Genomic DNA, 26,088 nt, shown 5'->3' with positions numbered 1-26,088 from the left:
AAAATAGCCTGACCCTTAGTGTATTCAGATGGTGGTTTGTCAGTTCCCCCATGCCATCCCCACACTTTCCCCAAAAAGAGATTATGTATAGAAAACATTCTTTGGAAATACCCTTCAAATCTAGTACTTCTCTGATACCCACCACATCTCAGTGATGTTGGAAAAGTTGGGCAGGAGGGAGACCAAGAGGCAAATCAATATCAGCAGTGTGAATATGAAAGGAAATTGTGTGGTGACACCACAAACTATCCTCTGAAGGCCATTAAATTTGCCAGAAACATTCTTTTATACTATGTGGTTTACCTTTTGGAAATACAAGCAAATGCATCCAAATGAGTCCCAGAGCTCCTTCATATCTCAGGACTTTTACTTTCATCTGCCCACAAGTGAATATAAAAGGGACTTCTCTCTGTTTAATTTCTTCTTTGGAATCCTAAAGCAGTTCCCTAAAGGGTTTATAATCCTCAAATACATTTTTGAAAATAATTTTTTCCTTTTTACTAAATGGTTCCTTTTAACCACTTATCCAAAATATTTACTTAAAATACGCAGTATTATGGTTTCCAGAGTGTTGAAACATTGGTGATTCCAGAAAAATTATATTAAATATCATCATGGTAAGGTGGAAAGAACACTGAATCAAGAGCCCAGAGACCCTGGGTCCACCCTGGTACAACCAGTGAGAGGATTCACTTCAGTCCTCTGTGACTGTTGTAGTGCCTAATACATTATTTTGTGTTACATAAATAAATGATGTATGAATTTGCAAAATAAGGGTAACTTACACCTGAAAAATTCTCAGTAACCTTGCAATAGTAAGACTCTCCCCTAGCATCTTTCTAATAGCTTTTCGATACCTATGAGTGACTTGTGCATCGTTAAAATCTCATTCAGCAGGGCTCTTCCTAGATAATTAGTAAACTGTTATATTTCTGCAAAGATAAATGGAATAGGAGCAAATCTATTTTATAAATTTAGATATCTATTTTATAATTACAGATAATAGAAGCATGTGACTTTTTATAATAGCACCCGAAATCACTTTGATGTCTCCAAAAACTTAATGCTTTAAAGTGCTAAGGAAAATTCAAAATAATTTAATTACACAGAATAATTAATGTGAATAATATCCCTCTGGTTTTAGTTTCAAACATATTTGATATTTTGTCCTCCTTACATATATTAAATTTCTTTTAGTCATGTTCATTTTAAAATGACTTACTGATTACACATGGACCTTAAACATGGATTTGAATCTTAGAAATGTAAAATTTTGGGGGCATAGTCCATTACTGAGAAATTGGTTTATCAATTTTAAAGCAAATTATACCCTTTAAGTGAGAAGAAATATATTTTTTCTTACAGCATTTATTTTTAAACAACATTTAAAATTCCACCAACAGACCCTTAGAAACTTGAAGGAGTTAATAAATGTCTGAGTTGAGACAGATCATTTCCTTCTTACTGGCAGCATCAGTCCTTAGGATGACTACCTAAAATTATAAGCTTGAAATTTAGGGTGACACATTGCCTTAATCACTTGTACATGGGCTATTTAATTTCATTTCCCAGAAAATCAGTGAAATCTGCAGGCCTGTACTTACTTAATATGACATCCATGACTTTAATCTCTGGCTTTGGAAATTCATTATTTTTTTTTGAAATGAAAAGGGGAGAAATCACTGTAATAGTGTTCCAGTTAATTATTCTTTTTCAGCAACAGCCATCTGGATATGTGACTAGTCTCTGCCCTAAGAATAATGTTAGAGGAATGTCCATGAGATATAATTAGGAAAAGATGAACAACTGTGTGTCTTTTGTTAGTGAGGTTATCTCTCATAATCTCATAAATAAGTACATTTCAGCAAAAACTTTAATCCTAAAAAATATTTCTTCAGAAATTTCCCTAGTGATAAGGACCTCATACCAACTCTCTTTTTTTTTTGGAGCAACTTTAAAAAGATATAAATTTTGTTTCCACTAAAATTTAGTATACAAAAGGAATATAAAGCTTACCATTCAGTCATATATTCAAACTATGTTTAACAAACATCTTCTGTATCTCAGACCCTCTGCTAGCAGCTGGGAAAATGATGGTGAAGAAACACAAACACAGCTCCCAGCCTCAGGCACTCACCTCAACAACATGAATCAGTCACAAAACTTATGGGGCAACTTTATGTAGATGTTCTAAGGAAGGCTTACCATGGATGGGCAAGATCTAAAGGGAAAGAAGGAGAGAGTATTCCATTTAGAGGGAATGTGCAAAGATATTTTGGGGAAAGAAAACCTAGAAAATGCTGGGAACTAGAAGTCTCCTGTGGATCAGAGCAAATCGTTGAGAGTGATGTGTTATGAGAGCGGACAGATAGGAAGAGACTCAAGAGACTATGAAGGGCCTTACTGGCCAAATAGGGATTTCAGCTTTCCCTTGATAGGAAGGAAAAGTTACTTGAGAATTTTAAGGTGGGGGCATTGATTTACATTTTGGAAAAAACCATTCCATTTTCAATGTAAAGAATGGATTAAAGAACATCAGGAGTGGATAAGGACAGGCCAGTTAGGCCATTGCTACATTCTAGGCAAGGAACATGAGTAATGACAGTGAACATGGAAAAAAGAATATCTGGGTGTCTGGGTTTAGGGCTTAGAGGAGGGCTCTGATACCAGTTTAAACTCATTCAGCACAGAAGATATAAAAATCGTGGCAAGGATGAGATGCCCAGGGAAAGAGATAAGATGTGAGAACAAGCAGAGTAGAGGAGAATCAGCCTGAAAAGACAGAAAAAGAAGAGCAAGACAGGAAAAACATCAAGAAAGTGTGGTCTCTGAGACAGGGAGGGAGAATACATTCCATGGAGGGATCAGCGAGCCTCCCTGCAGGAGCTGCATCCAAACCTGTGGCTTTCCACTCTGTCCACAGGCACATGGCGAACAGCTCCCTCCCGGCCCACTGTGCACAGGTGTGGCCGTGTGTTTAGTTCTGGCTGAAGAAATTATAAGCAAAAAGGATGTGTGTTGATTCTGGGCACAGTTCACACTTGCCTATGTAAAGTTCACCAGAGCTCTTCTTCTACCAGGACAACAGGCAAAGTTCAAAAAAGAGGCTGCTCTTTGGGTTGAAGTCCCCAAGCATTTAAGATGAGCAGAGTCCCCCGCTAACCCTCACTGGACAGGCAGAGTGAGCAAGACAGAAACCTGGGTTATGTGGAGCTTGAGGTTTTGGAGTTTTTACTGCAGCATAATCTAGACCATTCTGACTGAAATAAATGTTAAAATCTGCTGAAAGATCAAGGAAGATTAAATTGAAAAAAAAAATCGATTGAATTTAGAAAAAAAAGGCCATAAGGAAAGCTTGATGGAAGCAGAAGGGTTGAGGACTAAGATGATAAGGAAACTGGAAACAAGTATATAGATTCTGTCGAAAGCTGAAATGATGGGAAGCAAAGATTATCACAGTTGTTTGAGATGGTGTAAAAAGTTTGTTGTTTTTGTAAAATGGGGGAGACTTGAGAGATGTGTGAATAAGGAAGGATTACAAAGAGAAAAAGAAGTACAATATGAAAGAAACACAAAAGAAAACAAGAGATGATTGATGTTGAGTGTTTCTTGAAAGGGCAGGTGAGCTATGCCTTGAGAACTACTGACAGAGTTAGGCAAATTTTGACTAACAATTCTTAGCTCCTTATAAAAAGAGTTTATTGGGGAAAAATTAATTAAAAATAATAAACATTCTGCAATAAGTGAAGAAAACAACAATGATGAAATCTTCATTTTATTCACTTCATTTTTTTTTGTCACAATATCATCTGTAGGAAGCGACAAGCTCTTATTTCATCCTTCAGAATGAGACTTCTGTACATTTAGAACCAGTCCTAGGCAAAATGCTACGTAATGAAATTCTAATTTGGGCCACCTTAATTAGGCTCTTTCATGTTGCAAGAAATAATAATGATGAGGTTGTATTGAAGGATAGAAAACAAAGTAAGGGAGCATAGGAAGTCACTGTGACATTTGTACAATAAGGAAGAACTCACTTTAGGGTATAATTCTTAGTACATATCCCCTAGAATGTAGGCTCCATGAGGGCATGGATTTGTGTCTGTTTTCTTTGAGTAACATTCCTAGCTTTTAGTCATTGGAACATAAAAGATACTCAGTTAATTGAGTGAATGTGAATTCTCACGTTTGTTGAATGTGAGAATGACTAAAAGCTCACCTTGCCTTGCTCTTATAAATGGTTGTCTAATATTTCTGATCTCTATGATTCTGCCATTCCTGTGACTAGCCTTTCTCTTACTCTGCTGCTTTCTCTATTTCTACCATCAGCACCAGTCACCAGCCTTTCACCCTGCTGCTCTTTACTCCCACGGTCTCTGCATATTATTCAAACTTTTGACTAGTTTGTGGTTTTTATTTTCCATCCTGTTAAGGTGTTTATCTTGGTTTTGCAACACTCCAGAGCCTGTAATTCTGTTTGCAGCTTTTCATTTGCATGCCATAACAGAGATAATTTGATTAGTTAGTTACTATCCAAAATTTTAAAAAAGAAACCTGAATAGGCAGAGATCTCATGCCAAATATCTCATAAGGCCATTGTTTATCCCTATAGCTTTCATATTTGCCCACAGAAAGGAAAACGTTTTCTATTTGGCCCAAACAAACATACACACACACATATTCACATACATACTGAAATGATACTTCATGCAGCTAAACGGACCCTTTTTCTTTCAATGCATTCAAATCTAGTCTAGTCTATTTTATTCTATTCATTCCATTCCATCTATTCTGCTCCATTCCACTTCCATACATTCTATTTCACTTTAAAATGTTGATGAATTGATTGATGACCCACAACACAGTTTGAAAAACCCTGGCCTAGCTTGCAGATGGCCAACTTTGGCTTGGACATCAATTTTCAATCCAGTTATCTGTGATCAGTCATCTGTGGTCAGGGAAGGCAGTAGAGTCATATGTTACAAGGCATGAAAAATTATATCTGTGACTATATTCTTTCTTGAGAAGGCAAAGATGCTCCCTTTTCATGTGAGAGGCACTTTGTGCAATCTTTCCGATGCAGGCAAACTCCCACTCCTTAATTTAGTGTCGCTTTTATCCTCTGTCCCCCACTCTGCCCATTTCATTAACTAGCCCCCACTAAAATGGTGGCTGATGAATCCTTGCAAGGGGAACCACTCTAAGTTATATTTCCACTATAGTATGGTCTTAATTAGTTTAATTTAATTGCTCTTGAGAATTAACTCATGAGTCTGTTACAATAAAATAATGGGTGACAGTACAGAGACAGGTGATTTTGGGGGGCCCAAGGCCTTTCTTTATGTCTCTTCAATTATATTGCTACCTAACACTGGTCCAGTGTGCAAAAAAAATTTCTCTTAGCTCCAATGGAAACCCTATACAGGAACAACTCTATCCTTAGGATACTAATATAGAGAATTTCCTAAGGCAGGAACTTGGAGTGGTAGCCAGAATAATGGCCTCTCCAAGATCTCCACATCCTAATTCTTGGCAACAGTGAATATGTTACCTGACAGGCAAAAAGGCCTTTGCAGATATGATTAAGGGTCTGTACTTTGAGATGAAGGGATTATTCTGGGTTACCCAGGTGGTCCCAATGTAATCAGCGAGTCCTTTGCAGAGAAGTTTTCCCAGCTATCATCAGTGAGGGAGAGAAAAAGACAGAGAGACAGAGAGGTAGAAATGATGACCGCATCAGAAAGATGTGACTTGAGAGGATTCAACCTGCTGCTGCTGGCTTCAAAGATGGAGGGAGGGAAACCTAAGCTAAGGAATGTGGGCAGCCTCTGGAAACTGAAAGCAAGGAAATGGATTCCCCCTCAAAATCTCTGGGAAGAAATGTGAAACCACTGACACCTTGGTTTTCATTCCCTGAGAGTATGGTCTCTCCAGGTGTCAGACTCCTGACTTTCAGAACTCTAAGATAATAAATTTGCATGGCTTAAGCCACTAAATTTGTGGTAACTTGTTATGGCAGCAATTGAAAAGAAATAGATTCAGAATGAACCTGTTAGCACCAGGAGAACGTGTGGAAATATGAGCAGGCAACTCATAGAGATTCTGACATCCTAGATGGGAATCTTTATAGGGTAAGTCACCTTATAGGGTAAGTGACTTAGGGTCCTCCTTCTCATCTATGTCAGAGAACACTGGATTTTACACCTTGTAGGTAAACCTACCTGTGTCTGTATGGAGTTCAATCTCTTAAACTCAAGTTATAGAATAGAGCACACTGTGGTTCAATACTTGTTGGGAACATAGAAAATAAGAGACAATATACCCAGGATATAAAATATACTTCTACTTAATTACAGAACTTCCAATTGATAGAAAAAATAAACTACTTCTGAAAAATTCCAGTGCTGGGGTCCATAGTATATAGCAGTATGTGAATGGATGTTAAAATTTAACAAATGTTTTGTGTCTTCCTATGCAAAATGTTAAAATGCTGAGGAAACATGTATATATTGAAGCAAATTATCAAACTATATTGGCAGATGAATTAGGAGTGTCTGCCATCCCTTTGTTTTGGATTCTGGATTCTGAGTTCTGCAGAATACAATTAAAAGTTGATACTAAATTTTCAAATAATTCATAATCTGGTATACCAGGATTCAGAGTAAATTTTCTGTCTTCCTAAATTGGGTGAGCTAATTTGTATGCTTGTATACATACACCCACCCACACAAACACCCATACATCTACTATGTATACACAAAATCACTATTTTAATCCTGAGACACAGAATTCTACACATAGGACTTAGTGAATACACAAAATCACTATTTTAATCCTGAGACACAGAATTCTATACATAGGACTTAGTGACAAACACACTTTGGGAATTTTCTGGAAAATCATGTAGCTCCAGGGAAGTTAGTATAAAGACAACTGAAGATTTTTCCAAAGAGTGATCTTGGTATGAAAGTGTCAGTTGTACCAATAAAAATATAGAGGCGTCAACAAATGGACAACTCTTTAGGTTATGGTTATGGGGCATGAGATCAGTGGGTTTCCAGGGAATTGTACAGAGGTTTTCTTTGTTGATTAGTAGCAAAAAGATAGCATAGAAACATCTTATGATCATGTAAAGAGTTGGCACTATTTCCTTGTGTGTTATTCTGAAAGCATCATATGAAAAACAAAAACAAAACAGTGATGAACTTCTAAACTACAGCTCCGTGGAGGTCCATTCATGGATGACTCAGCTATGGCTGCGTGAGGAGCCAGAGAAGTGTAATGAAGGAAAATATGAAATTGTAAGAACAGCTTGGCTCACTTCCCTAACGTAGGGAAATAAGATCAGTCTGACCTAAATTAACTTTGGCCTTAACATTTTACTATGATTTGAGCATTCTCTGAAATTAACTGGTAAATGGCATAGTTAATAACTGTTTTTGGGAAATTATAGTGTGGTCATGACTCAAGGACAAAGTGACCTAGAAAACGGATATCACAGGCTGCCCAGAGGTCTGAAAGTTGGTAATACTGAAACAGGACAGAGAAAAAAACTCCAAGGGGAACTTTCTTCTAAGGTTCAAATGTGGCCTTTCTCTTTCCAAGATAGCCTCATACTGGGAAAAATCTGAGCATTTGGGGAATATGGCTGTTCCTATCACTCTTTCTGGTATGTTTGTACTATAGGGACCAAACATGGGTGACACTTCACATAGGTCATTGAAGGATACCAGGAAAATCCCTCTTTTACTATTAAGTAACACCCTGGGCATATTCAAACCACTTTTTCTGTGTTTGATTTCCCCCTCTAGGTGCAGGAAATCACTAGCTCTGCTCTTTACTAGATAAAGAGAGGGGTAAAGTCTAGATTCTAAGTCAGCTGTGTCATTAGGAGAAAAATTACCTCTATGTTAATAAGCAGCTAACAGCTTTCGTGTGTTCAGAGAATTTTAAATTAGAAGGAACTTTAAGTAAGGCTTCCTCATTTTACTGGTCAGTTCAATTTAGGTCAACAAATATGTATCATGGCTAGGCACTGTGGAACTTTTGGATATTAGAGATTAAATAAGATCAGTCCTTGATCTGATGGAGTGTAACTGTCATGGGGTAGGCAGAGGTGATATCTGTGATAATGAAGTGGGAGCTGTGTCACACATATGTATCTGTTTTTAGCTCCAAGCAATAGCCAATTACTTAGGCTGATCTAATTTGAAGAGCAGTTCACCAAACTCCAGTCCCACAATTACTGGGAGGGTTTGGGAATCAGACACATGGCTTGTGAAGTCAGAAGAGCAGCCAAAATAATGCCACTGGATCAATTAATTGCTTTTACTAACTTAGAAACCACAGTTTGTATGACCAACACCAAGTGCCTGGGACCCTGCTCTCCATGTCAGCGTCAGCCACATTCAGAGCAGGACATTGCTTGCATAGCTGCCTCACCATAAGAGCAGATTCTCGCTTGTCCTGCACATTTGTGTCACCAGTTCCTAATTCTAGGCCACAGATGGCTGTGTCTGATTAGCCATTTTAAGTGCTCTGCTTCTCCCTTATCTACCAGGCTGGCCAGGACAATGAGTCACTAGTATTTCGGCTTCCACATTGGTTGTCACCGTAACAGTGTAGATGGGATGGAGAAGATTTGAGACTCATAATTTAGTAGATCACAATCCCTTGAGACAGGGGAAAGATGGGAGCCAGAAGCCCATGTGATGCTCTCTGGGTCCTGGACAGTCACCTCCTGTGGACTTCCTGGTTTGATTCTACTGTTTGACTAACAGGCCTTTTTGGAATATGGCATTCATTCCCTGATTGATCATTCTTACCATTTTTCATAAAGGCATAATGTGGCCTCTTTGCCTGATCTCTGGCTTCTGCATATCTTGGCCCTCTTGACACCACAGTCTCACCCTGAAGTATTTGGGTATAGTTAGTCCCTGGTTAGCTCCCCCAACTGAGCAAAGCATACAATGGCATAGACTGTCTGACTCAACACAGAGGCCCTGCTTCCAGTACATTCAGCTCTTCAGTATCTCCCAGTATGTTTCTACTGAAACCCTCTTAGAGTTCCACTCAGCCTCTGGCTTTCCTCTTCCACACACTGGCTTGCTTTTTATACCCCTTTTCTGTCTGTTGGGAAATAACGTTAAGTCCATATTCTACTTATTTTGTAGGTACAGTAAATCTCATGGCCATAAGAAATAATGATTTCAGGGGATAAATGAAGACATCTTGGATTAGCATGAACAAAATATCAACCCAGCCAGATAACTGCATAAATTAGCACAAGAAACATGTAAGGGAGCAAGTAAGGGGTAAAGGAGTCAGAAAAGACTTTCTCAAGGAAATGACTGTGAGGTATGTGTTGAGGATGAATTCCATGTTCAACTCCAGATAACTTAAATTATGTTCACACAGGCAAGCTAAGGGGCTAACAATCCTTACGATGTGATAGAGCAGAGTTGGGAAGACTTTCCAGAAAACAGTCACCCCCACCAGACTGCTTTTTGTCTGATGGTCCACAGAAATCTCATTGTGTGTCAGCAGGATCTAGAAGGTTTACTTCTTCCGCAGTGACTGACAGCTAGATGATGCAGTAGAGTGTGTGAGGGCTGGGAGAATCCCACAGAAGCAGAGGTGTGAGGAACTAACATCTGTGAGAGGATTCCCTTTCCTGGGTGGAAGAGATCAGTAAGAGCTATTTAAAGGAGTCCAAAGTGTAGAGTTGTGATTTGAGAGCCAAGAGTTTAGATTATAAGGAAAGGGAGCCCAAAATGCTGGAGCTGGCAATCAAAATCCATAGATGGAGGCAGGGCCAAGTCCCCAAGAGCAGTGATGGGACTCAGGGCTAGTCCTTGGGAAGCTGTTAAAAAGCCAAGTGCGCAGCATGAGGCAGTGCTGGTAAAATAACTAGTGCTGATCCATGAGAGCCAGTGTTTCGAGTATGGTCAGGGCTTTGATTGGTAGATTTAATACCCTACCTTTCTGCAAATAAAGGTTGTGGAAGCCACACCAGACTAGACCACAAGGAGATTCTGATAACAGTATTCCTTACAGTTATTTAGAGATTTCCTTAAATGCAAATATTTTCTGGGAGATATAGAAATGGTATTAAGTATTAATATCTAGCTTAAACTTAGTATGTTTATTCATTCATTGATTATTAATCTGAATTAGTGAGGTGGGAATAAAATAAGGTCTTGCCTTCAAATAGAAAGGTAACTCTGAGTGTGCTCAAATACCTCCCACACACACACACCCGCACCCACAGATTAGGGCAGACTGGGGGTGCTTCTTGGAGAAGAGTGTTTTTTCATTAAAATTTGAAAGAAAAGAAAGACCTGAACATTTAAAGGTGGGCAAAGAATAATTTAGGGAGAAGAAACAGCATGGAGAACAAAATTTGTAGGATTTGGAGAAGCAGAGAACCATTTGTTTTGGAAGGAATTTTAATGACATAATGGAAAGTTAGGTTCTAGTCAGGAGATTGAGTTTGAGACTGAGATTAACATGTGACAAAGGAAAACAGAAGAGCTCAGTCTGGACTGTGGGGTAACCCACGAGGAGACTTTGGGGACCCTGGGTGCGTTCAGTAGCACAGGTGCGTGAAGCCCCAGTATTTCTCAGGGAGGGGCATGTAGGAAGGAGGGAGAGAAAGTACAGAACAGGAAAAAGACATTTCTCCGTGGTCACCATTCTGCCATCTATTTACTTTAGATGAATCTTCCCATTATCTTTTTGGGCCGAGTCCAAGCCAGGGCTTGTCTATATCCATTTTCTGGTCTGTGTCTAACAGGAAATAAAAGCCTAGAGAGAGACACTGTATGAACAAATAGAGGACACACATTTCTCAGTTTTTGTTTGTTCGTCTGTAACAATCACTGTTCCTGGTGTTGCAAAGAAGTGAAACAATTATTGCACCTTTCATTTCACCCAGTTTTAAACATTTCTTTTTCCCCTTTTCCCTCCAATTTTCTTGTTCTTGAATTTTAAACAGTCAGAAATAGAACTGGGATGTACAGAAGAAAAACACAAAAATCAGGAAAGGGAGAGGAAAATGGAAGGAAATGTCAACGAGCTTCCATGTTGCTCAAACTTTCACATTTAAAAAAATCCAGGGTATTTTGGAAGATGAGGGGTAAAAGGTCCCCATCGTACCAGTAGCGTCTTTGAATGACAGCCATAGTGCTGATGCAGGAGGACCCAGAGGCTGTCAGGCCTCCCCTGGGAAGTCATTGTTCACCTGCTCCTTGGGGCAGCAACGCATGCTCAGCTCTGAATCACTGAGAGAGAATCTGGTGGGGCAGGTTCCACTGCTGCATGAGGATTTGTCTGCATGAAGTTTTTTAGTTCTTGCCAGCACCTAGGGAGCCTTCTAATTCTTTGGCAAACATCAAACTGCTTTTGTTTCTCTTTATGGAAATAGGTCCCTATTTACAAAATGTTAGATATACCCACCTGATTTTTTTTTCCCCCATCTATATACCCTTTCTTCTCAGGGTGAAACTGTAGCCATCCACTCTCTTCTCCTGGTTTCAGGTGAGGAGTCTGAATTGTGGGCATTGTAGTTCTCTTGTCTGGCACAGTTACTGGTTGGGCAACCTTGGAGCCACACCAAGAGGACTTCTAGTCCCAGGAGGCTCGGGAAGCAGCCGTTCAAGTACAGCACACAGAGAAAGGCATGTTTGGATGAGTCTTTGGTTTTGGTAGAATGATTTCCATTCACTAAAATAATGTTCCTGAACTAAAGAAGATGAGGCTCATTTCCACAACTGTAAGTTATTTTTAAAACATTAATATCCTTTTCCCTTTTGATATATACGGTGCACACTAGGAAACTGTCATTTCCAGAACAATTGAACAAACTAAATGCTTCTTCCATCCCAAGCCCTGCTTGGAAAGGATGAAAAGGAAGGTCATTGATATTCTGTGGGTTTGTGGGACATTGTTTAGAATAAACTTTAAAACCTAGAATAGAATAATACCTTGGGACATGGCATGGCATAAAATAATGTCTAAAAGAGGAGGAAGACATGCAACATTCAGAATCAAATGGAAAAAACAAACACAAAAATGCACTCTCACTTGCTTCAAATATGTAGATGGTTGAAATTATCCTAAGATGTGAAATATTTCAACAGGGAGATAGGTATGTTGAAAAGACTGTGGGCATTCAAGTCAGATAAAGTTGGATTCAGTGGCCCTGCTGCTTTTAGCAAGATGTTTCACCTGGTGGAGCCTCAGTTTCCTCATTTCTAAAGTGGCTTTAAAACCTCCCTCACTGGGTTATAGAGTGAAATTAGCATAGTGCATTGTACTAAATGAGTGGACAATAACTGATGGAGGATAAACTTGCCTTTTTCCTAATTAAGTTTCAATTCAGCTTCAAAAACAAATTAAAGAGACAAAAAATACTGTATGATTCCACTTACATGTGGTATTGAGAATAATCAGATTCATAGAAACAGAAAGTGGAATGGTAGTTGCCAGATGTTGCAGGGAGGGATGGGAAATGTTTAATGGGTACAGAGTTTCAGTTTTGCAATTTGGAAACGTTCTGAAGAGTGGTTGACACAATATAAATATACTTAACACTATCGAACTGCACACTTACAGTGGTTAAGAAGGGAAATTTTATATTATGTATTTTTTACCACCTTTAAAAAAACACATCAAAGAACATGCAGTGAAAATTCTGGTGCCTTCCACTTTTTAAAATGTCTCTGAATCCTTAAAAAATGTGTAAGTCCATTTTTAGTGGGTCTGATTCCAGGATTGATATTGTTAGTGTCTTATTTTTACATAACAGTAATTAATGGTGATAATGATGAATTTCTGGTACATTCTTAAAGTTGTCTCTACCTTAGTGAAATTCTTTTTATATCCTCCATAACTTAATTATGTGATTATCTCTAATTCATAATAGTGATGTTTAAGATGATTTTGTGGGCAAAGTATGGAATCTAGGAACTATGCAGTTATAACAATTAGTTACAACTAACTTGAAAACTTTAGATATAACTCAAATATATTATTTCTTCTAGTTTTTTTTTACTTTCCCTCTAGCTAATTTATAAACAGTTTATTTTTATGTGTCTATGTCTTAGAGATAATAAAGACCATCAGAACAGGATCTGTTAAATCCCAAGTTATATTAAAATGTATTACCTGATTTGAAGGACAGAGGACAATTTGGAATTAAATTGATTTTAAACATGAAAGCATGTCATTGTTGAACTTTTGGAAAATATTTTCTTGAAAGACCACACTCATGCCTAGCTGTCTATAAATACTAAGTATCCCCTATCATATTTGGTGATAATCAAACACTTTCAATAGTATCAATTTCAGTAACAACCAATATCTGTGAAGGGGGTTCAGTTTTGCCATGATATACCATATAAATGTAACCCCCTCAGGAGCTATGCCAACCAGTTCAGGGGTAGCATTAGCATGAAAACACAGGAGAAGGGAAGCCATGGAAGCACTTGATAAACACAGTACACTACCCAGAAGGGCAACTTTGTTTTTGCTGTTGAATGCCATCTATATGGTCTACCTTCTCCAAGAAGTGTCGTTTATTCATTTAAAAACTACTAGCAGTCCTGCAATGTTCTCCCATTGGGCAGGCTTTGGGGTGCGAGAAGTGAATGAGACATAGCCCTGGAGGGGATTCTGGTTTACTAGAGGACATACATGCTATATTCATAAATAGCTAAAGGGAGGCAGTGCTGATCCATCCATCACACACGTCATTTCTGTCATCACTGTTGGTTAATTCTGACTTCTTACAAGGTTTGATGCTTAGTATCAGGAGATTACAAAGAAGCTTCTGTAAATCTTTGCTTGAATTGTTATCAACCAGAAAAATAAACTCAAAAACTTGTATATTAGTTTGTCAAAAGCAGGGTGGAATGAAGAGACACATACCAAGGATGCCAGGGCAAGGGGAGGTCATGGTTTACTGAATATCAAGAGGACACTCTGGGAAGTGGTAGAGCTTTAACCAGGCCTGGGAGGATGTGCAGAGTTAAAATCAGAGAAAGATGAAAAGTATCTCACCTAGAGCAATTACTTTGTGAGGGTGAAATTATTTTAGGCAATATATGGACTAGACATTCAATCACATTGAGTTATATAGTGAGAAGATTAGTATAATGTCAAATTACTTTCAATCTTTCAAGAGCAAAGTTTTTTGTTGTTGATATGTTGTTTAAAATCTTCTAATACTTGTTTAATCCTCCTTTATAAGAACAATAGATTAAGTAACAGGTTTAATGATTTTAGCAAGCAAAAGGTATTTACTTATAACTTTCTAGAGTAACATTTATTTTTATAGTTATCTCCTATTGATTCCAATAGATCATAGTGCTGATAGATATTTGCTTTTAAAAGACTTAATCTGAGCTAAAATGAGAGTGGATTTACAGAGACTGTTAAATAAAAATTTGCTCAGATGGTACTTGGTAATGCAAAAATCATGAAGCAGTGCCAGAAGACCTGGAGTTTGGGAACCATTTAGGTAGAGGTATGTTAAGTACAAAAATTAGGAAGTGAAATTGAATAGCATTTTTGTCTAGCTATAAAGGAAGGATATTGACTGTTTTATGGAGGATATCCTGGAAGTTTTGGACAGTGGTGCTGGAATAAGGTTGATTTTGGAAGCTATAAAAGGGATTTGGACTTCAGCTTCTAGATGGTAATGTTCAAAAGGGTCCTGACCCAGGGACAACATGTTGAAAACTGTGCTTTAGTAAGATTACCCAAGGAATGGCATATAGGTGGCTTAGAGCATAGGACATGAATGGAGAGAGAGGGCTTTGTAAATAGGTTTTAATGATCTGAGCATGAATAAATAACAGGTGATGAGAATAAAATTGGAGAAGAAAGGGATGGGAAAATTGTTAAAAAAAAAAAAAAGAAAATTAAGTAATAACAACAATAATTAGAGGACAGCCAAGATGCTCTTAAATTGTTAAGTTTGGTGGCCTGAGAGAATGACAGTAACACTGAGACAAAAGAGAAGTTAATTCTTGTGGGGGAAATGATCCTTTGTACTTCAGTTGCTTTGACGCTGAGATGAGCTGACCTTCCAATGGAAAGGGAAACGGCATTGTTAATCACATAGGACTGAAATTCTAGAGAGTCACGAGAGTTGGCCAGAGACATGGAGACAGCAAGGACCTCCCTCAATAAGGTGCAGTTTGGCCCTGCTCTTCCTTCTGGCCCACCCAGGAGGAAGGAAGAGAATCTTCAGGTTTCTAGCTACGGGAAGAAGGAAGAGCAGGTCGGCTGTCTCCTGCCACGATTTTATTTCTCTTGGGAGTTCTCTCTTAATTACTGTAGCAACTGCTCTGCTCGAGATGAGTCAAGGGTCTCTGTAGGGTCCTTTCTCAGAATAAACCAAAACATCTTCATCTTCAGCCAGGAGAATAGTCACCAGTTTAATATCCAGGAATAGTAAAGTGCAATTTTGTCTTCTCTTTCCATTAGGAAAAGCACTTAATTTAGATGTTTCTCTATACATACAATACATAGTAGATATTTAAAGATAAACATCACAAAACAAATGTGTACTCATCTCCCAGCTTAACAAATTAAATATTAGAAATTAGAAAAAAAAATAAAATGTTCTCCCTGATCCTAATCCTCTCTTTACCACCTCAGAGGTTCCTATGATCCTTGCTTTGTAGATTTTCTCTCCACTGTATGTTTGTGTTCTCTTATCTATTTTTATTTTTATGTTTTTATTCTTTCCACTACTATGTGAATATATCCATAAACTGTATATAATATTGTTTTGAATGTTTAAAAATTTCATATAAACAGTTAAGTACTCATCTGCAACTTGATTTTTTCTCTCCTCATTGAGTTTTTTAGATCAATCCATGTTGATTCTTGTAACACCACTTATTCATAGCTGTCCAGTTTTTTTCTATCATCAATAGCACTACAATAAATATTTTTATACATGCCAGTGTGTCCAAATGTAAGAATTACTCTAGTGAATATTCTAGGAATCAATTTACTGAGCCCTAGGCATATGCATCTTTAATTTTATGAGATAATAATAAATTGCTTTCCAAGATATTTATACCACATTATATTCCTTGCCAAAATGAATGAGAGTTCCTGTTTCTTCATATTCTCAACACACTTGTGTATCTAAGATGTTCTAATTAAATGATCTCTCCGGATGACTGAAATGCAGACTCTTGTGACGTCTGGGAGTCTCAAATATGTTTGGAACACTCCAATCTCTAAAATATAGTGCAAAACTTGATCTCAAATCAACTTCCTTTTTCTTAGCCTGTGATATGAGATATTGACTGACTTGTCCATTTAACAGACATCTGCTTTAGTATTAACTACATTAACAATAATAATTTTGATAGTAACTATTCACACCATTGAATGCTTACTACATGCCAAATACTGTTCTAAACACTTTAATTACATTTTACTTAATAATTTTGGGGCAAATAATAATATTACACCAATTTTAGGGATGGAAAACTGATTCACAGAAGTATTTTATTAATACTATGTAAGGGTGGTACATTTTGTGTCTAGTCAGTTTATTTCAGCCAAAACAGGTGAGAAAGAGCAGGTGGGAACAGACTGGGAGAGAGGCACCAAAGTATCATGATTCTTAACTTTCAAAGGTTCAGAATCTAGTTAATACTTATATAGCATCAAAAGAGCATAACTAAGTAATGAGAAGTCTCAAATGAGTGCTATATTTGTAGTTGGGAGAATTTAATTTTACCTAGAAAGATTGGAAAATGATTCCTACAGGTGATTGAATTTTATTGAGCCTCAGACACAGAAGAAGGGAATTTGAAGAAGCAAATATGGAGGGAGTAGCTTTTTTGGAAAATATGAGGAAGTGAAAAGTACAAGGTATATTTAGTAAAGTTAATTTACCTAGTCGTTAACTCAACAAATAATTCCTGTGCATCGGTTATGTGTGAGGCACTGAGCTAAGTTCTGGGATATAGGTGTGCTTGGAGATGTAGTTTTTGGGGAAATGGGAGCAAAAACGTGTAGAGAATAAGATTGAAAAGATAGGTTACTTCTAATTATGAAGGATTTCAAATATTAGCCTAAGGAGTGTATGCTTCATTCTGAAGGCAGTGAGGACTCAATGTGAGTCACTGTGAGTGAATGGCATTTTTCAGTTATTTATTCAGTAAACATTTATTCTACCTGTGCTTTGCTTAATGCTGGGCATATAGGGGTGAGGGAGCTCATATTACAGAAGTGACAAATATATAAAATTGATAATACAATGCGAGAAGTAAGGCAGGAGTTTGCATGGGCTAGAGATGTCTGCTTCAGGTTGGTAAGGGTAGTGAGGGACAGGGAGCACAATGGTGGGAGACAGACCAAGATGCTTTTTGGGGTAAAGGAAATTGCTTGAAGAAATTTGACAACCCCGTTTAGTCTTTTATAAAACAGCATTTTTTTTTTCTGATTTCAGACGTATTGCATGTTCACTGTAGAAAAACTCAAGAACCACAATCATACTTAATGAGGATGTACATTTTTAAGATTTGTATATATATCCTATTAGTCTTTTTATGCCTATTATAGATACTAAGAATGAATAATTTACAAAAAGTGTTATGTGATCATTTAGTTTATTTAACAATATGCTACACATTTCCTTATCATTATATATTTTTCTGTAACTTTAAATTGCTCATTTATATGTGACATTGTAATTTAACCACTCCTCTAGTCTTGACAATATATTTTTCTTCTAATATTTGCTATTATAAATAGTGTGACATTGAATGTTATTGTACAAAAATCTTAGGACATACTGATTATTTTAAAGATAAATTTTTGAATTATAGGTTATAATACCCACTAAAACTTCTGACCATATCATACAAGAGAAAGAAAGCCTTTAGATATTTAACAAGAAATTGAATTACTGAAACTTGAATTTTAGAAAGATCATTCTACTCATACTGTGAAAAAAGATTAGAGGCAGTAGATCAGGTAGGATTTATTGCTGAAGTCTAGGTGAGAAAAAAAGAGAGCCTGCACAAATGAAGTCATATTAGTGACGGAATGTGGCAGAAGGCTTTAGAAATATTAATTTTGCAGAAATTAGTGAATTAGGGACAGTGACTGGGGGACAGAAATGGGGTGAACTTGATTGGGGATTACCTCCCCATTTCTGACATAGGTAACTGAGTGGATGGTGGTGTTTTGTTCCCTTAGACAGGGAAGACAGGAGAAGCAGGTTTGGGAGGAAGGATAAGTGAATTCAGTCGAGGCTAGTGGACTGTGACATGCCTGTGACCATCCACATGGAGAAATTGCTTAAGCAGTTGGACAGGTCTGGAGTCAGGAGCGCAAATGGGTTGGAGATGAATAGGTGGTGACAGCAGTCCCTCAGTGTAGCTACAGTCATGGGTGTGGGCAGGACCCCCCAGAGGTATTAAGGACAGCACCAGGAGAAGAGCATGGGGCTCTTGGTAGGGCCCTCTGACACAATCACATCCAGGCTTCATTAGAGGAAGAAGGAGCTATAGTGGAGACTGAGAAAGAGAGACCAGGGAAATAGGAGGAAACCCAAGGGAGGGCAGAGTGAGTGAAGACAAAGGAGAACTTCCTGTGGAGCCAGAAATTAAAAGTGTCCATGTCACAGTGAGGCCTAGTAAAAATGAAAGGTGTTCTGTCCTGAGCAGTTCCAGTATAGTGGCAGGGACACACACTCAGGTGCCACGACTAGATGTGTGTTTCAACAAGGTGACTTTAGTGGCAGTGGGTAGAATGGCGTAAGGAAGAGATGAGAAAGTGGAAGACTAGTGCAGTGGAGTGGGGACTGAAGCTCTGGAAGGGAGATCAGGACTAACCCAGGGCAGTGGCCATGGCCCTGGTCAGAAACTGTGGCAGTAGGACCTGTCAGTAGGTGGATGTGATGTGTGAGAGAGGATGGAGTTCAGATGGGCTTTAACTGGCTATGACAGAGAAGATTGTGAATCCATCAATAAAGGCAGAGTTCAGGAAAAGAAAGAAGCATTTTTGTTGGTGAAAATAAGGTAGGAGAGATGAGTTTTGCCTTGGATATACTGATTTGGGGTATTTATGGGTTTATTGGATAAAGGCATGGCAGCATTCACATGGAGAACTTCTGAAGGTGGGTGTTACTGGCTCCTCAGCTCAGGGCAGAAATCTAGGTTAGAGACAAAGATCACTATGATCTTCCCATAACAGTGGGATTTGGAAGCCTGGGGAAGGCTTAAATAGCTCAAAGAGATGATCCAATGTGAGAAAACGAGAAAAATGTGGGGAATATTTAAATAAAGAGGTGACAGGTGGAGCCCCAAAGAACCCAGGGAAGGAATGAATGATCAAAGTAGTAGTAGGGAAACCTCTAAGATATTAACTGAGAAAGCAGAGGAGGCCTGAGTGTCTGGAAGGCGAGGTCATGACCTGGCCAGCTGCAGGCAGTGCAAGCGGGGAGAGGACCAAGGAAGGCCTTTGAGATCCGGCTTCCTCCAGCTCCTGCTTTCTCCGGGAAAACACGTTTTTAGAATATTTATTGTAATTTAGTTATTATTTTCTTCTCAATTTGTTTTTCTTTTTGTATGGAATTACTTACCTTTGTTTAATTCTGTAACATAGCTTTCAATTTCTCTTTCTGTCTGAAGTTACAGAAAATATTTTATGGCCAAGCTTATATTACTAGGTACCAGCCAGTTTTGACCTTGTGAAAATTTATCAAATGTAAAACTTTATGCAGTTTTCTCTCCCCATTTTTATTTTTTGCCATTCTGAACAAAGTGTATTAACTCACATATCAATTCATATGTCCATTACTTTAAATTTGCTGAAACTTTCTCCCTGATACCTATAGCCTAAATTTAATTCTAGATCCTTAGACCAAGAAACTAGGAGGAATCTCTTTATTCTTTGCTAATTGAGAAAGAGCACGTCTCCTGGGCCATGCTTTTTTTTGGATAATTTTAGTAAACTGAAAATACAGCAAAAAATGTTACTTGTTTTTTAATATCAAGAATCAAGCAAGCATCATTTTCCAGGTGTAGAAGTTCATTCCTCCATATTTACATGGAGCTCACAAACTTACATTATGTTATCCAAACTATTTTTCTGTATTTCCAGGGAAAAGAAAGTGTGTTTGCTAGCACTCTTCTATTTACTGAAAAATATAGACTCATTTATTCCACCTTTGACGTTTCATTCAGGTTTCCAAAAGTTGACGTTATAAATATTTGGGAAGTACGTTTCACTTGGACTAGGATTTATACGCAACTATGTCAGAATGTCAGGGCTGAAAAAAAAAATGGTATTAGAGACTTTATGGCAAATGGAAAGACTTGAAGATAGTATTTTAAAAATTAAGCAATGAATAGAGGCTTTAATATGTATCCAAATATGTCACTAAAGGTATTAAAGAAAATTTTAAAGTAGTTTTTACAACAATAAAAAATTCATATAATATAAAAGCATGGAAAATGAAAAGCAAGCTGACACACCAGGTTTCCGGTTTCTCAGCTGTGAGTCCTCCTCTCCTTGGGAGCACACACGGCAGTCAGGTTCTTTTGAGTTCTTCCAGGAGGAAATACCCTAAGCATATGGAGTGTCTGGTGCTCTTCATTTTTTTACTTCATATAGTTTGGTGATTGACCAATATCTTTGCATATAAAGATACCACTTTTTTTTTTTTTTACCACAATGACTATGGATATGCCAAAATGTACTTATTGGTTTTCTAGTGACGATTTTTATGTAATTTCCAGTCTTTAACTACGATTAACACAGCTGCAGCAATCATTTTTTGCACAGTAACAGGATATTAAATTGGAAAATTTGACTAGGATTCTAAGACAACTGATTTTAGATACCAAAAAGAGATACTGACTAAAATCCCAGTTGGCAATATTTTCATAGTTCTTGAGCTCCTCACCCGTTTCTAGGTTATGAAGAAACTTAAAAGGAAAAAAAACACAGCGGGTTTTATGAGAATGATTTTCAGAGAGCTCACCCAGTGCAGAGGGGTAGAAATGAGAGATGGTACTTTTTTACCTCAAGATTAGAGGAAGTGGCTTCATTGCTCACTCCTGGGAAGCTTGATGTGTTTTCCTGCCAGGAAACCAGAGCTGAGGGAGGCAGAGCTGATGGAAGAATTAGATACATTGCTCACTTCACAAGTGGTGCAATCATAAACTTCATTAGCAGATTCCCCCAAAGCTCACTTGCGCACAGTGTCTGCACACGCACAGTATCAGCACTAAACAATGTTGAGGCAAAACCAGCTTCCAGTCATACCAGTAGAGTAAATACGTTCTATTTCTCCCTTTCCTTCCCTGTTCTCCAGCTTTGGAGGCATTCATAACAGGAACTTGCAAATTGGATTCCTGTTGAGAACAGAAATGAGGCAGAAAAAGAGAATGGAGAATGGTGTGCTGATGGAAATAGTGGATGGGGCATTTTAATTTATGAATCAAAACTGCATTTTGCAACTTAAAGTAACCACAGGATTTTCTTTAAGTCTAAGGGTGACCAGAAGAGACACGGGGCCAACTGGGGAATTTTCACCAGTGGTATTGGAAAAAACTCCTATCAATGAATACAATTTAAAAGGAAAGTAGTGGATGAAACTACAATTGCAATTCTGATTCATCTCACAAATTGTATTTCAAATGGTTACATACCTATCTTTGCCTACATACAAGATACACATTTTTAAACAAGGACAATATATTCATCTATGAATTTCCAGAGCAGAGTTAATTAATTTGTGGTAAGAATAATTGAAACTAAAATCGTACTCTAGAGCTATACTTTCCAATATGGTAATCACTAGCCACATATGTCTTTTAAATTTTAAACTAACTAAAATTAAAAATTCATTTCCTCACTGCACTCACTTTAAGTGTGCAACAGCTACATGTGGCAATTTGATTACCTGCTTTGACACAGTACATAGAGAATATTTCCCAAATCATAGAATTTTTGGTCTTTACCACAGACATTAAACCATTTAATTCTCAAAAAACATGGTGGCAAAGGTATAATTATTCTTCCGACTTAATAGATTAAAAAAATAGAAGATCAGAGAGGTTCAGAAACTTGATTGAGTTCTTTGATGCTGGGTCCCATTTTCTTTCTTCTAAACCATATTTGTTGACCCTCAAAACAAGTATAAAATATAAAATGGGTTTCAGTCTATTTTTTAAAAATACCTGGGGAATATTGTGAAATCTAGAAATCCCTAAGGCAAGAAGGCTTTGCCCATCTCTGTATCATTGCTATTGGTGGAAAATAGTCTTGTTTCTAACTTCTAATACTTCCCATTTTACAACCCATAAAATTTATTCAGAGGCAGATTCAACTAAAAGACTAAATAAATAGTAATCGTTTCAGTAGCAATAGTAAAATATGAAACAAGGGAACTTACCTGTATTATCCCTTCACTTCTATATGGTTTCTAAAACACTACTCACTGACTTGGGTATGTGTAGATGATTTGAGACTAAATTTGCTATGTGTTGCTTTGAAAAATGTCTTTTAAAAAGCCAATAAACTACTGCTTCACACTAGACATCTAGTGGTGTGGGAGATAGCTGTTGTATGAGGAAAGGAAATGCAAGAGCAATTAAAGAAAATTAAGATAATTAACAGTAAGAAAATAATGTATGAAACCCCCCTCCCTGCCAACCCTTCCTTTAGGGGAGGCCATGGAGGTCCAACTGGGGCATGGACTTGTCCTTGGGAGCTGAAGCTCAAAAATGGAATCTAAGGACATCTTGAATGCCAAACTTCTAGGGGTGACTTGCAGTGCTAGGGAGCTCAGGAGTGCAAGACAAGAAGTGAGTTGGTCTCTGCCACTTCTCTCCATTCTCATGACCACTTTCCTAGTTTGGCCACGGCCACCTCTCCCAATCTCCAGTTCTGCTCCACCTTTTACTTTCTGTCTTTCTAAGATGTAAATCATAAATGGGATCGATCCTGCCATTCCCTTGATATAAACTCCTCTGTGTCTTCTTTTTCAGGGGGGCTGAAGTTCAAGTTCCTCAGGATGTCTTCTAAAGCCATTCACAACAAGCCCCCGCTGGCCCCAGCAGCCTTTCCTCTCACCACTTCCCCGGTCTCCTGTCTCTGCCCCTGGCCCACCGCTGTGGCCCACCTTTCTGAACTACTTGCTGCTTTTTCCTTTTACCTGAGGCACTCTCTGCCTTTTCTCTCCCTACAACTCCAGTGTGGAGCTGGTATTTGAACCCAAATAGCTCAATCTTCAGAATTCATTTCATAAACATTACAGGATACCTTGGAGCAGATAGGCTGAAAGGCCTCTCCTGTCCTCCTGAATTTCTTGATCCTAGTTACTATTTTCGTCACTTCTTTTGTGATCACTGCAAACTGTGTCAACCTTCCTCTGGGACTGACCAGTACCCATCAAGGTCACTTTTTATTTTATTCATTAATATTGGCACTAAAGTGCCACTTCTCTTTCTTTAGAATATATATTTTAAAATGAATAAACATAAAAATATAAATCCATCCTGCCAAATAATACCCAATCATCTTTGATGACTTTAGAAAGGAGATGAACAACTACCTGGGTAAGCTTAGGTTGACACTTTCCTGGATGCGGAGTGAAATGAAAAATATTAAAAATGGATGTGACACAGACAATGACCTATCCAAATGGATGTTGGCCAGTATATGGTATCTGGGTGTTTTCACTGAATATCCACTCTGCTTAGAAATGGGATGGGCATGAAAATATTGCTTGGCTCTTATAAACGTGCAGTATTGGAGAGCACTCATGTTTCTAGGTTAGAATGGCAAGAGATGTCTTAGAAACCTCACTATGCGTCAATGGGAATATTTCTCTTGGCTCAGGCAAAAAAGAAATGAGGTACTGATGGTTGAGAGCATTGCTTCAGCTTCCTTCTTATGCAATTACAGGGCTCGATCTTGTCCTGAGTTGAGTCTGGCAGTTTCCTAAAGTTGAAATTCCCTGTAATTAACCTATGCACTTTTGCCTGTTCCAGTTTGACAACAACTTACTTTCAATTCCAGGATTTGTTGTTATGACCAATAAATTAACTGACAATGTTGATAGCAGAGGTCTCTCAATAATCTCTTCTTTCTTGGATGTCATCGTGTTTTTTCTTCAGTTTTTATTATTATTATTTTGAAATATAACTCAGTAGTGTTTGTCAATAGGAGATGTATTTTTTTGTTTATCTGTAGCTGTCCATGTCTATTAATCTTTTAAATGAGTGTATGTGTGTGTATGTATGTGTGTGTGTGTACATGCAAATGGTACTGCCACTTGCTTTCCTTTATTCTCTGTCTTGCTAATAATTGCATAGGATGTGGCTAAATTGCAACTGCTTTAAAACTCTGCTCACAAGACTTTTTCCTTTATGAAAATACATATAATTTACAACTTTCTTATTGATTCAGTTTATAGAACATTTAGTGTTTCTTATTTTTAAATTTATTTTAAACATTGTTTTAAAATAAAAATAAGATTTATTTTTAAAATATTAAATGCTAAATACTAAAAGAAGGTGGCAAAGCATCAAAGTAGATTCTGCGGTATTCTTTTTGAATGACACTTTATGTACCCTTGACTCATCTCTGTAAGTTCCTCTTCATTCATTTTGGTGTTTCATTCTCATGTTGTGAAATGCTCTGTTGTCACTGTGTGCTTCCTATTTCACTTGAGGAATTATACTTATCCCTTCATTCTAATCCTTATTTCACAGCAGGTCTGAAGTGATTGCTTCCTGATAATTATGTGATGATCTCCCTGGAGGGTGGGGGGGGGCAAGTGATGCTGGAGCAGGAGGATGGCTTCAGGCCATGAGGATGCCAGAATGTCCATTGTATTGAGCCCGGCAAGCCAAGGCCTTCACCTCTTTCCTTTACCGGTATTTCCTGGGTTGAGCTTCTGCCTCTGACACTCCACCCCCACCCCAGCTCCTTTCTCTGGATAATTCCCTCTGGCCTCAGATAGCTTTGTCTAGGATGGTGCCTATTTTTTCCTTGAAACTGGACAGGAGAAGGTCAAATCTGCCAACTTTTATCTGTAGACCACATTCCCACCTTCATAGCTAAGGATTTTTCCCTTCTACTCCCAGCTTTCTTGCACAAGCCCTGTGTAAACTACATAATCTGTGTCTTAATTTCTTATCTGCAAAAAGAGCTAACAGCATCGGATACTTTTCTCTGTAGATAGTCCTGAGAATTAATAAGCTGGCATTCAAAATACAAGTGTCTAAGATAACAGGCCCTCCATAAATCCAAATTACTATTATTACCATCCTCCCTTCTTACTGCCAGCAGAATAATAACTCACCCAGGACCTAGTTTTTATAGAGGACTTTGCATTTTTAAAAGTATTTAAGAATATTTAATAATTTAGAAAAGACTCTCTCTGCAAGTCTCATCATCAAACTTATGTGGACAAAGGACTTAGTGGGTCCTTATAAATCTCTCTTTTTCATGAACCCTTCATTGTATTGCCATTTCAGATTATTATTTTTTAGTCCTATTTTGTTTTTCATTTGAAAGATTTGTTCTATATCAAGGCTGCTTGGTGCATATGGGATTTATTCTTCTGATTGAATTAGTTGGATTATATATTAAATTTGACTTACAAATTGGAAACCGTCATAAAAATCTTACTTCATTAGAAGAGAACTGGAGAGATAAAAAATGAGGCTGAGATCTGAATGGAGAACCCCAGAATGGAGGCCAGGACCAGAGGCAGACCTCAGGAGCTTATCAAATTGAATAATCAAAGTGTGGAACCGGGACAAAAATGCTTTCTTGTCTGGATAAGGCTTAAATGTTTACATTGGTCCACTGACCCCCTTTTATCCACTTATGCCCACTCAGAGACTAACATCCATTAAACTCTAGTCTCTGGCAATCTTGTTCATTGTTTACATCCTAAACTAGGATGATATGTTTTGTTCCTTATCCTTCTTGATCTCTCATGCTGCATTTGGATCCAGTGCCTAATTCTGGTTCAGAAAAGTCCCTGGGACTTTACTTAGGCACTAGTCTAATTAGTGCCAGGTTTTT

At 37.9% G+C, this 26,088-nt stretch overlaps 1 protein-coding gene across 1 annotated transcript in view; it reads left to right on the top strand.

Moving 5' to 3' along the window:
* Nucleotides 1-11,261: 11,261 nt before the first annotated feature.
* Nucleotides 11,262-26,088, top strand: part of MACC1 (MET transcriptional regulator MACC1) — a 65,175-nt gene continuing 50,348 nt past the window's right edge. The window contains exon 1 of the mRNA XM_036877275.2: nucleotides 11,262-11,773. The gene's annotated coding sequence lies outside the window, so the exon portion shown is untranslated. The remainder of the gene's footprint in view (nucleotides 11,774-26,088) is intronic.

This window comes from Manis pentadactyla, chromosome 7 (assembly GCF_030020395.1).
Source record: "Manis pentadactyla isolate mManPen7 chromosome 7, mManPen7.hap1, whole genome shotgun sequence".
Classification (NCBI taxonomy): domain Eukaryota; kingdom Metazoa; phylum Chordata; class Mammalia; order Pholidota; family Manidae; genus Manis; species Manis pentadactyla.
The sequence above is the reverse complement of the archived record's forward strand: the minus strand, read 5'-3'. Positions and strand labels throughout refer to the sequence as shown.